General features: G+C 45.4%; 1 protein-coding gene across 1 annotated transcript in view; it reads right to left on the bottom strand.

Moving 5' to 3' along the window:
• LOC138768862 (serine protease hepsin-like) overlaps positions 1–12,400 on the bottom strand; it is a gene marked incomplete at its 3' end in the record, with an annotated part of 84,247 nt that extends 71,847 nt beyond the window's left edge. Inside the window, exon 1 of the mRNA XM_069946829.1 lies at positions 12,309–12,400. The remainder of the gene's footprint in view (positions 1–12,308) is intronic.
• Between the last annotated feature and the right edge of the window lie 1,512 nt (positions 12,401–13,912).

The raw sequence follows: 13,912 nt of genomic DNA, 5'->3' as shown, positions 1-13,912 counted from the left end.
ATGTCCCCGGGGTCCTCTCTTATATCTCAGGGCAGTGTCCCCCCAGTCTATGTCCCCGGGGTCCTCTCTTATATCTCAGGGCAGTGTCCCAGTCTATGTCCCCGGGGTCCTCCCTTATATCTCAGGGCAGTGTCCCCCCAGTCTATGTCCCTGGGGTCCTCTCTTATATCTCAGGGCAGTGTCCCCCCAGTCTATGTCCCCGGGGTCCTCTCTTATATCTCAGGGCAGTGTCCTCCCAGTCTATGTCCCCGGGGTCCTCTCTTATATCTCAGGGCAGTGTCCCCCCAGTCTATGTCCCCGGGGTCCTCTCTTATATCTCAGGGCAGTGTCCCCCCAGTCTATGTCCCCGGGGTCCTCTCTTATATCTCAGGGCAGTGTCCCCCCAGTCTATGTCCCTGGGGTCCTCTCTTATATCTCAGGGCAGTGTCCCCCCAGTCTATGTCCCTGGGGTCCTCTCTTATATCTCAGGGCAGTGTCCCCCCAGTCTATGTCCCCGGGGTCCTCTCTTATATCTCAGGGCAGTGTCCCCCCAGTCTATGTCCCCGGGGTCCTCTCTTATATCTCAGGGCAGTGTCCCAGTCTATGTCCCTGGGGTCCTCCCTTATATCTCAGGGCAGTGTCCCCCCAGTCTATGTCCCTGGGGTCCTCTCTTATATCTCAGGGCAGTGTCCCCCCAGTCTATGTCCCCAGGGTCCTCTCTTATATCTCAGGGCAGTGTCCTCCCAGTCTATGTCCCCGGGGTCCTCTCTTATATCTCTGGGCAGTGTCCCAGTCTGTCCCCGGGGTCCTCTCTTATATCTCAGGGCAGTGTCCTCCCAGTCTATGTCCCCGCGGTCCTCTCTTATATCTCAGGGCAGTGTCCCCCCAGTCTATGTCCCCGGGGTCCTCTCTTATATCTTAGGGCAGTGTCCTCCCAGTCTATGTCCCCGGGGTCCTCTCTTATATCTCAGGGCAGTGTCCCCCCAGTCTATGTCCCTGGGGTCCTCTCTTATATCTCAGGGCAGTGTCCCCCCAGTCTATGTCCCCGGGGTCCTCTCTTATATCTCAGGGCAGTGTCCTCCCAGTCTATGTCCCCGGGGTCCTCTCTTATATCTCAGGGCAGTGTCCCAGTCTGTCCCCGGGGTCCTCTCTTATATCTCAGGGCAGTGTCCTCCCAGTCTATGTCCCCGGGGTCCTCTCTTATATCTCAGGGCAGTGTCCCCCCAGTCTATGTCCCCGGGGTCCTCTCTTATATCTCAGGGCAGTGTCCTCCCAGTCTATGTCCCCGGGGTCCTCTCTTATATCTCAGGGCAGTGTCCCCCCAGTCTATGTCCCTGGGGTCCTCTCTTATATCTCAGGGCAGTGTCCCCCCAGTCTATGTCCCCGGGGTCCTCTCTTATATCTCAGGGCAGTGTCCTCCCAGTCTATGTCCCCGGGGTCCTCTCTTATATCTCAGGGCAGTGTCCCCCCCCAGTCTATGTCCCCGGGGTCCTCTCTTATATCTCAGGGCAGTGTCCCTCCCAGTCTATGTCCCCGGGGTCCTCTCTTATATCTCAGGGCAGTGTCCCCCCAGTCTATGTCCCCGGGGTCCTCTCTTAGTTTTTGGAAATTAGCCTTCCTGAAGTTTGAAGTTTAATTTTTTTTGTAATCTTTTTTTCTAATCATTTTATTGAAAGCTAATTGAAAACTTATTATGCTTTGGTCACTATTACCTAGGTGACCCCCTCACCCCACCTCTACCTTTTGATATTCTGTCTGGCCTATTGGTTAGTATCAGGTGCAGAAGTGCCCCCCCCCCCCCCCCCCCTCTTGTTGGTTCCTGTACTAGCTGGGAAGGTAATTATACTTTCCAGTATCCGCTTCCTTTTCTGGAACTGCAGGTTGTATATATTGGGTAGTTATAGCCCCCCCCCCCATAATAATGAGGTCACTCTGCTTTCCTGTATATATTGGGTAGTTATAGCCCCCCCCCCCATAATAATGAGGTCACTCTGCTCTCCTGTGTATATTGGGTAGTTATAGCCCCCCCCATAATAATGATGTCACTCTGCTTTCCTGTATATATTGGGTAGTTATAGCCCCCCCATAATAATGAGGTCACTCTGCTTTCCGGTATATATTGGGTAGTTATAGCCCCCCCCCATAATAATGAGGTCACTCTGCTTTTCTGTATATATTGGGTAGTTATAGCCCCCCCCCATAATAATGAGGTCACTCTGCTTTCCTGTATATATTGGGTAGTTATAGCCCCCCCATAATAATGAGGTCACTCTGCTTTCCTGTATATATTGGGGTAGTTATAGCCCCTTCCCCCATAATAATGAGGTCACTCTGCTTTCCTGTATATATTGGGGTAGTTATAGCCCCTCCCCCATAATAATGAGGTCACTCTGCTTTCCTGTATATATTGGGGTATAGCCCCCCCCATAATAATGAGGTCACTCTGCTTTCCTGTATATATTGGGGTATTTATAGCCCCCCCCCCCATAATAATGAGGTCACTCTGCTTTCCTGTTTATATTGGGTAGTTATAGCCCCCCCCCCATAATAATGAGGTCACTCTGCTTTCCTTTATATTTTGGGTAGTTATAGCCCCCCCCCCCCAATAATAATGAGGTCACTCTGCTTTCCTGTATATATTGGGTAGTTATAGCCCCCCCCATAATGATGTCACTCTGCTTTCCTGTATATATTGGGGTAGTTATAGCCCCCCCCCATAATAATGAGGTCACTCTGCTTTCCTGTATATTTTGGGTAGTTATAGCCCCCCCCCCCCATAATAATGAGGTCACTCTGCTTTCCTGTATATATTGGGGTAGTTATAGCCCCCCCCCCCCATAATAATGAGGTCACTCTGCTTTCCTGTATATATTGGGGTAGTTATAGCCCCTCCCCCATAATAATGAGGTCACTCTGCTTTCCTGTATATATTGGGGTATAGCCCCCTCCCATAATAATGAGGTCACTCTGCTTTCCTGTATATATTGGGGTAGTTATAGCCCCCCCCCCCCCATAATAATGAGGTCACTCTGCTTTCCTGTATATATTGGGTAGTTATAGCCCCCCCCCCCCATAATAATGAGGTCACTCTGCTTTCCTGTATATATTGGGTAGTTATAGCCCCCCCCCCCCCCAATAATAATGAGGTCACTCTGCTTTCCTGTATATATTGGGTAGTTATAGCCCCCCCCATAATGAGGTCACTCTGCTTTCCTGTATATATTGGGGTAGTTATAGCCCCCCCCCCATAATAATGAGGTCACTCTGCTTTCCTGTATATATTGGGTAGTTATAGCCCCCCCCCCATAATAATGAGGTCACTCTGCTTTACGTCACTCTGCTTTCCTGTATATATTGGGGTAGTTATAACCCCCCCCCCCCCATAATAATGATGTCACTCTGCTTTCCTGTATATATTGGGTAGTTATAGCCCCCCCCCCCCCCCCATAATAATGAGGTCACTCTGCTCTCCTGTATATATTGGGTAGTTATAGCCCCCCCCCCATAATAATGACGTCACTCTGCTTTCCTGTATATATTGGGTAGTTATAGCCCCCCCCCCATAATAATGACGTCACTCTGCTTTCCTGTATATATTGGGTAGTTATAGCCCCCCCCCCATAATAATGAGGTCACTCTGCTTTACGTCACTCTGCTTTCCTGTATATATTGGGGTAGTTATAACCCCCCCCCCCCCCCATAATAATGATGTCACTCTGCTCTCCTGTATATATTGGGTAGTTATAGCCCCCCCCCCCATAATAATGAGGTCACTCTGCTTTCCTGTATATATTGGGTAGTTATAGCCCCCCCCCCCATAATAATGACGTCACTCTGCTTTCCTGTATATATTGGGTAGTTATAGCCCCCCCCCCCCCATAATAATGACATCACTCTGCTTTACGTCACTCTGCTTTCCTGTATATATTGGGTAGTTATAGCCCCCCCCCATAATAATGACTTCACTCTTCTTTCCTGTATATATTGGGGTAGTTGTAGCCCCCTATAATAATGACGTCACTCTGCTTCACTGCCTCATCTATTTGTATTTATAGATTTGCAGCTAAGTTTTTCGGTAGTTTTCTACTGGCGTTCAAGACTGCCCTATTGGCATTGCGTCAGGTTCAATGGCTGACAGGGTAGACAGGGGATCCCTGTGACTGTTGTGGAAGGACCTATAATGCTCTGTCCCTGACAAGTAAAACATACATCATAACTCCAGCCAACACTTATGGTGACATAAAGAGTCAGACAGATATGTGACTCCTTACTCTGGATCCACAAATACTGCCAGAGGTATAACCTAACCACTTAGGTGCTGCAGCTAGTTTGGGCTTTAATGACCAAGCAAAATTTTCAAAATCTGACCTGTGTCACTTTTTAGAGTTAAAGCGCCATAATGCATTAACATATGCTAATGATTCTGAGATTGTTTTATCATGACATATTGTACTTTATATTAGGGGCAAAATTTGGTCACTATCTTGTGTGTCTTTTTGTGAAAAACATCAAAATATCTTGAAAAATTATCATTTTCCAGTTTTTTTAAATATAAATTATACGCTATTCATATATGCAGTAAAAATAACATAATTATTGTATTTTCTGGGCCACTTTGGTTATGTCGAAACCAAATTTGCATCTTTTTTTTTCTATTATCATTTTGGCACAATAGAAACTTTCTTTCTGAAAAAAAGGATAAAAACTGTCTCAACATTGCAAGATTCATAGTGTTCTTATCTTTCGCGCGGCAAAGCTGGTTTTGGGCTAATTTTTTGCAGGAAGATGCGTAGATTTTAGTGATAACAAGTTTTAAACAAATATGACTTTTTGTTCTCTTTTATGAGGTATTTTCTGAAGCGGAATGATAAAATACATTAATTCTGGTGCTGTTTTTTCTTTTTTATAGCGTGTCATGTTATTTAACCTCTTAAGGACCCATGTCGTACCGGTACGTCATGGATCACTGTCACTTAAGGACCCATGACGTACCGGTACGCGGGTCCTTTAAGAGGGTGCCGCGGCCGGCCGGGTCCCGATCGGGGGAGATAGCCTGCTATAATACATAGCAGGCCATCTCTCCCTGTCGGCATGGAGGGTTGTTAACCCCCCCATGCCGACGATCGCCGCTATTGGCTGATCAGCCTATAGCGGCGATCGGAACCTTTCCGGGCCATCGGTGGCCCGATGACCCGGAAAAAAATGGCGGTCAGTGCTGTCCGAGGACGGCACCGACCGCCATTACTGTAAAAAGTAATGGTGGTCACGGTACCACCGTCCCGATCACCATGAACGGCCGGGGTCCAGAGCAGGTATTTGTACATTACTCACCTGTCCCAGGGACCTGATCGGCGTCTTCCGGGTTCCCGGCGTCCTCGTGTTCTCCTTCGGTCTTCGGCTTCTTCCGTGACGTCCCGATCGGCTTTTTTCGGCTCCAGCGTCATCTTTTTTCGTATTTTTCCGGCTCCAGCCTCGTCTTTTTTCGGATCTTGCGCTCTGCTGCCCCCTAGCGGCTGATAAGTGTAATACACGTATCAGCCACTATAGGGATGTTCAGAATGTAGTAAAAGTTTTGTTTTTTTTTTCCAATTTTTTTTTTTCTATTTTCCGCACCCTATCGCCGCTGAGTGTTGATCAGCATCGCACGAAAGTGCGCTGCTAATCAGCAATTCCTCCTTTTTGGCGTAGGGTGTTTTTTTTCTATATCCTACTGCCACGGTCTGCTAATAAGTGCCGCACATAAGTGCGGCATTTATCAGCAACACCATTTTTGGCGTAGGTTTTTTTTTATACTTACTGTAAAAAAACACTACATTACACAACACCACACTACATTGAATAAAGTTTTACACTACACCACTACATACCCCATATACCAATCCCTATATAAAAGTGGCCCCCGGCGTGTTTTCAGTATCGGACGCATACGTTATTATTGCCTCCGACACTGAAACAGCCAGTGAGAATGAATGGGGGGATCCTTCGTTCCTCCATTCATCCTCATCATCCAGTGACGTGTCTGGGGGTAGCGTAGCGTACGCTGCCCCCCAGACACGTCTTTTCCGCCAGTAGCGTCCCAATAAGAGATCACGGTATGGCGTGAAATTCTACAAACTCTGTGAGAGTACCTCAGGGTACACTTACAGATTTAGGGTGCGTGCACACTGCGGAATGGCGAAGGATAACCCTTTGTGCATTCCGCAGCTGGCACCCACCGGCGGACGATGTGGGCGCGCGTCTCCACCCGTGTCATAGACTCCATGTTATGCACAGGCGGATTCCATCGTCCGTCCAAAGAATGAACACGTTGGACGGAGAGCGGAATCCGCCCGTGCATAGAATGGAGTCTGACACGGACGGAGACGCGCGCCTGCATCAGTCTGCCGGCGGGTGCCAGCTGCGGAATGCACAAAGGGTTATCCTTCGCCATTCCGCAGTGTGCACGTACCCTTAGAGTGTATGAAGGAAGGGACACCCGAATCCAGCCCCAGATGCCCCCCACCCCCAATCCTCCGAGTTAGTGGGGAGATCGTTGGGGAACTGATCTTCCCACTGCTGGATAAAGGTCACCACCTGTACGGGGATAACTTTTATACCAGCACCCCCCTCTTCTGGTCCCTCGCTGCCCGAGCTACTGTAGCTTGCGGCACGATCCGAAAATATCAGAAGTAGTAATAGAGCCCTAATATTTAGCGGCCATGGAGCGGACCCAGCGCTTCTGGATATGAAGGACCCCATATCGCACCAGGGCAACATTTTCCAGGTGACGTCCCCCACACACACAGGAGAACGGGAGACCCCAGAAGAAGTGCAGAGTGTGGGGTAACGGGGATCAGGAAGGACACCATTTACCAGTGTGACACCTGTCCTGATCCCCCCGGCCTCTGCATACTGGATCGCTTCAAGGCGCACCACACGTCACTGGGGTTCTACATTATCTAAATTCTGTCCCTTATTCCTATTTCAGGGGTCACGTTGATCCAGGGATTATTCTGATCGCCATTATGGAGTCAGGAAGGAATTTTTCCCAGTGATGAGGCTACTGTCGTCTGCCTCACAAGGTTTTTTTTTTGCCTTCCTCTGGATCAACACAGGTTGAATTTGATGGACACCTGTCATTTTCAACCTTATAAACTAATAATTGGCCTTATACCCCCAAATAAGTTAGAATTTCCCTTTTCCCCAGCTAAATAGGTATGGCCGCCAATCCCATTAGAGGATGCCACGATGCAATTACAAAGCTTCTGTGCGGCCAGGACAGTAGAAACCCCCCACAAGTGACCCCATTCTGGAAACTACACCCCATAAGGAATCTAACAAGTCGGGCAGCGGGTGTATGGCCCCCTGGTGACAGCCACATTTGGGACGTGAAAATGAAAAAAAAAATGGTATTTTTTATTTTCACGGCACATGTTCTACTTATGTGCCCATCACCAGTGGGGTCCATATGCTCACTGCACCCCTTGTTAGATTCCTTATGGGGTGTAGTTTCTAGAATGGGGTCACTTGTGGGGGGTTTCTACTGTCCTGGCAGCACAGGAGCTTTGTAATTGCGACATGGCCTCCATCCTCCATTCCAGCCTCTAAATGGCGCTCTGTCCCTTTGGTGGCTTGCCCTGTGCTCATATGGCACATTATGTCCACATGTGGGGTATTTTCGTGTAGGGGTATTTACCCTACACGTTTTGCTTTTATTTTCTTTTTTAACCCCTTGTGGAAATGGAAAAAAATCAAGGCTAGACCAACATTTAGTGTAATTTTTTTATTATTTTTACTCTAAATCATTGATCTTGTCTTGATTTTTTCATTTTCACAAGGGGCTAAAAGATTTTAAAAAAACACAATGTGTAGAGCAATTTCCCCTGAGTACGGAAATACCCCACATGTGGACATAAAGCGCCATGCGGGTGCAGGGTAAGCCTCCAAAGGGAAGGTGCGCCATTTGGTGTTTTGAGGCTGGATTTGGCTGGAATGGATTTCAAGGGGCCATGTTGCATTCAAAAGGCCCCTGTGTTGCCAAGACAGTTGAAACCCACAACAAGTGACCCCATTATGGAAACTACACCCCTCAAGGAATGTAACAAGGGGTGTAGTGAGCATATGGACCCCACTGGTGACGGGCACAAATGTGGAACAATGTGGCGTGAAAATGAAATATTACATTTTTTACACTATAATGTTGGTCTAGCCTTGAATTTATCATTTTCACAAGGGGTTAAAAGAGAAAAAAAACACATAAAATGTGTAGAGAAATTTCCCCCGAGTCCGTAAATACCCCACATGTGGACATAAAGCGCCATGTGGGCGCAGGGCAAGCCTCCGAAGGGAAGGAGCGCCATTTGGATTTTAGAGGTTGGATTTGGCTAGAATGGATGATGAACCCCATGTCGCATTTACAGAGCCCTTGTGCTGCCAAAACACTGGAAACTCCCCACAAGTGACCCCATTCTGGAAACTGCACCCCTCAAGGAATCTAACAAGGGGTGCAGTGAGGATATGGACCCCTTGATGACGGGCACATTTGTGTCGTGAAAGTGAAAAAATGAAAATTTTCACTTTCACATCACATTTTTCCACATTTGTGCCCGTCACCAGTGGGGTCCATATGCTCACTGCACCCCTTGTTAGATTCCTTGAGGGGTGTAGTTTCCAGAATGGAGTCACTTGTGGGGGGTTTCCAGTGTCTTGGCAGCACGAGGGCTCTGTAAATGCGACGTGGCCCTTGAAATCCATTCCAGTGAAATCCAGCTTCCAAAAGCCAATTGGCGCTCCTTCCCTTTGGAGGCTCGTCCTGCGCCCGCTTGGCACTTTATGTCCACATGTGGGGTATTTCCGTACTCGGGAGAAACTGCGCTACATGTTTTGTGTTTTTTTTTCCTTTTATCCCTTTGTGAAAATGAAAAATTGAAGGCTAGAACAACGTTTTAGTGTAAAAAATACTTTAGTCTTTTTTCACGCCATATTGTTCGGAAAATCTGTGAAGCACCTGTGGGGTCCAGATGCTCACTGCACCCCTTGTTACATTCCTTGAGGGGTGTAGTTTTCTAAATGGTGTCCCTTTACGGGTGTTTTTTAGGTTTTGGCACCCCAGAGCCTCTGCCAACCTGAAGTGGTACAGTCAGAAATGACCAAATATAACGGAGCCATTGAAATGCACTAGGCGCTCCCTTATATCTGAGGCTTGTGGTTGCGTCAAATAGCGCAATAGGGCCACATATGGGGTATTTCTATAAACTGCAGAAACGGGGCAATCAATATTGGGGTGCATTTCTCTGGTAATAAGTTTATAATTATGAAAAATATTGGATTACAATAAAATCTCTGCACAGAAAATTAAAATTTTCAAATTTCTTACACAATTAGCTTTTATTTCTGTGACTCCCCTAAAGGGTTAACAAACTTTCTGGATGTGCTTTTGCAGAGTTTAGGGGGTGCAGTTTCTGAAATGGGGTGCTTCGTGGGGCTTTCTAACACACAGTCCCCTCAAATACACTTGGGTAAACCTGAACAGGTCCCTAAAAATATCTGATTTTGAAATTTTACTGAAAATTTGGAAATTTGCTGCTAATGTTTTAAGCTTTCTATTGTCTATAAAAAAATTAAATATAGTTTAATAAATGCAGCCAACATAAAGTAGACATGTTGCTAATGCTATTTAATATATAATTTATGTGGTATAACCATTTTCTGTATAAGCAGAAAAGTTTTAAAGTTGGAAAAATGAATTTTTTCACAATTTTTCACGCTATTTTGGGTTTTTTTCATAAAGATTCGTTATAAGTATCGACTCCAATTTACAAGAAATGCGAAGTACAATATGTCACGAGAAAACAATTTCAGAATCAGCCGGATAGGTAAAAGCATCCCGAAGTTATTAATGAATAAAGTGACACTGGTCAAATTCATAAAATTTACTCCGGTCCTTAAGGCCATTTCAGGCCTGGTCCTTAAGGGGTTAATTAATGATACAGTTTTATAAATTGGGTCGTTATGGACATGGCGATACCAAACATGTATAGGTTTTATGTGTTATGTAGCTGTTTATTATATATGGAGAAAGCTGATCTAATGTGGTACCGGCACTCCTGCGCTGGGTGCATTTATTCTGTCCCCGCCGTAAAAATCCAATACGGGAGTTACTGAGGAGTTAAAGCTCCAGTAAAATGCGTAACAGGACTCCCGACCAAAATTTGCAATTTTAATGCTGTAGTCTTCATATGTGATAGGTCCTCTCAGGTGACAGGGCCGGTTGCTCTCCCTATAGCCACTATTGATGATATCATTTATTTGCATTGCGTCCCCGGTAGGCCATCATCGAACACGTCTATAAACAACAGTACCATTACTTTCCAGCTATTTTGAGACACAGAGATCCATAAGGTATAAAACCCTAACACTAAATTTCATGTCTAGAAAAGATCGATGTGACAGTGGGACACTTAGAGAGGCTATCCAGGCTTAGAAAAACATTGCAGCTTTTTTTTTTTGTTTTTTAACCCCTTAAGGTCCAAGCCAATTTTCGTTTTTGCGCTTTTGCTTATTCCATTTTAAGTTTAAAAGTCCATAGCGCTTGCATTTTTTCACCTAGAGACGTATATGAGCGCTTATTTTTTGCGAAACCAATTGTACTTTGCAATTACAGGCATAATTTTTCCATAAAATATGTTGTGAAACCGGAAAAAAAATCATTTGCGCTGTCAAATTGAAAAAAAAAACGAATTTGTTTTGATTTCGGGGAGTTTTGCATTTACGCCGTTCGCCCTATGGTAAAACTGACTTGTTATGCATGTTCCTCAAGTCGTTATGATTACTATGATATATAACATGTATAACTTATATTGTATCGGATGGCCTGTAAAAAATTCAAACCATTGTTAACAAATATATGTCACTTAAAATCGCTCCATTCCCAGGCTTATAGCGCTTTTATCCTTTGGTCTATGGGGCTGTGTAAGGTGTCAGTTTTTGCGCCATGATGCGTTCTTTCTATCGGTACCTTGATTGCGCATATACGACTTTTTGATCGCTTTTTATTACATTTTTTATGGATTTGATGCGACCAAAAATGCGCAATTTTGCACTTTGGGATTTTTTTGCGCTTACGCCGTTTACCGTGCGAGATCAGGAATGTGATTAATTAATAGTTCGGGCGATTACGCGCGCGGCGATACTAAATATGTTTATTTATTTATTTATTAATTTATATTTATAAAATGGGAAAAGGGGGGTGATTTGGACTTTTATTAGGGGAGGGGATTTTTTATTAATAAAAACACTTTTTTACTTTTTTTTTTTTTACATGGACTAAAAGCCCCCCTGGGGGGCTTGTATATACATAGCACTGATCTCTCATAGAGATCAATGCTGTGTATATACACAGCAAAGATCCATTAGATCGGTCATAGATTGCTATGGCCTGCTGCAGGCCATAGCAATCTACTGCCGAGCCGGGATCAGCGTCATTCCGACGCTGAGGCCCGGCACAGCCAGAAGAACGGATCTCCCCCCCCGCGATCGCATCGCGGGGGGGGAGATCCGACCCACTAGACACCAGGGATATTGTGCATAAAGCACTTCAATGCAGCTGTCAGGTTTGACAGCTGCATTGAAGTGCTTAATTAGCCGGCGCGGCAACGGGACCCGCGCCGGCTAATGGAGGCACTGCCCGGCTGCACATGTCAGCCGGGATCAGCGCCGTTCAGAGCGGGGTCCCGGCGGGACCCCGCTCTGAACACCCCCCGCGGCGCCATGACGTATCAGATACGTCATGGGTCGCTAAGGGGTTAAACAGCATCATTCTTGTCCTTTGTTTAAGATTTTCAGCTCACTATTATTGAATAGTGATGATCGAATAGTGAGATATTCGAATATTCAATATTCGTACGAATATCCCACGAATATTCGATCAAATATTCAATCCCATTAAAGTCTATGGGAACAAGTATTCGATTAGTGAAAGACATCTATTTGACCATTTGGAGGGTAAAACTGGAAGCTGGGGTATTTGAACGCATATCGAATATTCAAATATCTCACTATTCGATCGAACAGTACTCGCTCATCACTATTATTGAAGTAAAAGAGCTGAATGGTAATACCACACACATCCAGGTGACATGGAAGACGCTGTTTTTGCTAGACAGTAGCTGTGTTTTCTCTAATCCCAGGTAATCCTTTTAAATAGCCCCTCTGTAATCTTTATGGCCTTGTGTTTCACAACCCATAAATGTATGACATTATTAGACCCATAATAATAGTTTGTGAAGTAATTGGTCAGTATTTACCAGTCTACATGCTGGAGTATCAACATTTCAAGATCTTGCACATACCGTGGGGGTCTTCAGTCAGTCAAGACAGCTGGAGGGTAGATCTGAATTATTTGTTAGGAAGTACGCAGCTCTTCCCCTTATGAGAAGATTTGGTGATGAGAAATCAGAGATGACCCTTCAGCTGGACTCTGTGACTCATTAACCAGCTGGGGGACAGTCAGCGCTCTGCGCTCATCCTGATGTGTGGCTAATCTTTAAAGAATTATGTGTCTCATATGGCAGACGTCACAGGGATGCCTTCAAGGAAAAAATCTGTTTTTTTTTGGATGTCACCATTTTTCAATGTAAAAAAACAAAACAATGTAAGAAAACAAAAGGATATCACCAGCCAGGTCCAAGCTGGCAGGATGTTCCTCTGTACAAAAAGCGCAAGTGTATGCAAAAAAAAATAGAATCTAGAGCTGCTTCATATGAATAAGCAGATGATGCACTAACAAGTATAAATATATACTGAATACTATACTAATATATAAATATAACTTAGTCAGGGTTCACACTTATTAAGACACCGGCTGTTCTTTTACCCGGCCGTATCACAGAATGGCCGGTGTCAATGAAGGTCATTCATGAATTTCATTTCTGTTGAATTGGGATGCGGTGCATTCGGGTGCACCCACATCCCAATTCACCATAGTACACAATGGAAAGTGCGGCCAGTGCCGGACCCACATTTTCTTCAGCTCAATTTGCTTGCCGACGGCTAGCCACCGCCTGGAACCGTGCACCCTCTTGAATGCATTGAAATCCTAACAACACAACTCAAAGGTGAGCTGACTTCCATTTTGACTTTCGTTGTTTATTCAGTGAATAGCGGCTGCAAAAAGATGACATGTCAGTTTTTCCTGCAGCCACTTACTTGGAGTCCCGGCCAGAGTGTATACTATGGGGGACATGTATGAAAAGGCGTAAATGCCTTTTTTAAGCGCAGATGGGGCAGATTGGTGTTAAAATATTCGCAAATGGTATTTTTGTAAATATTTTTTTCGCATCTGCGCCACCTTTGCCAGTTGGGCGGAGAGGGGGCGTTACGGGGGGTGAGGCAGCATGCAGAGGGGGCGCAGCCTCTTAGTGCGCCGCATTTATCTGAGCTTGTGTAGGTTTAAAAATTTTCGCATGGATGGGCTCCGTGCGATCGGCAATGTGCCTCTACATAAATCCCTTAAGCTCCGGAGCTGCGAGGACATTTGTAAGCCTATCGTAAAAAACGCCGGACTTCATAAATGTCCCCTTATGTGTATACACTCATATATAATGCAATGTTCATTTTCTATTAATCACGGCCAGTGTTGCAATTTGATTAACAGAAAATATTGTGATTAATAGAAAATATACATTGTTTGAACAATGTCTTTTGGCGTCTACAATCTCTAAAGAGCCTTCATCAGGTATAACAAAGAACCAAAACATTTGCTATCTTAAATAACCCATTGTTGCCCGCAGGGCTGTATTTACCACTAGGCACCCGTGGTCCAGTGCCTAGGGCAGCACCAGGGAGCAGGAGGAAGGTAACAACTTTATTTTTGTTTTTATTCTTTTGGTCTCCCACCTCCCATTCAGACGTGCCAGTAAATCTGGTGTCTTTTCTAGGGAGGGGATGGTGGTAT

Source organism: Dendropsophus ebraccatus, chromosome 12 (assembly GCF_027789765.1).
Source record: "Dendropsophus ebraccatus isolate aDenEbr1 chromosome 12, aDenEbr1.pat, whole genome shotgun sequence".
NCBI lineage: Eukaryota > Metazoa > Chordata > Amphibia > Anura > Hylidae > Dendropsophus > Dendropsophus ebraccatus.
This window is presented reverse-complemented; position numbering and strand designations above follow the sequence as displayed.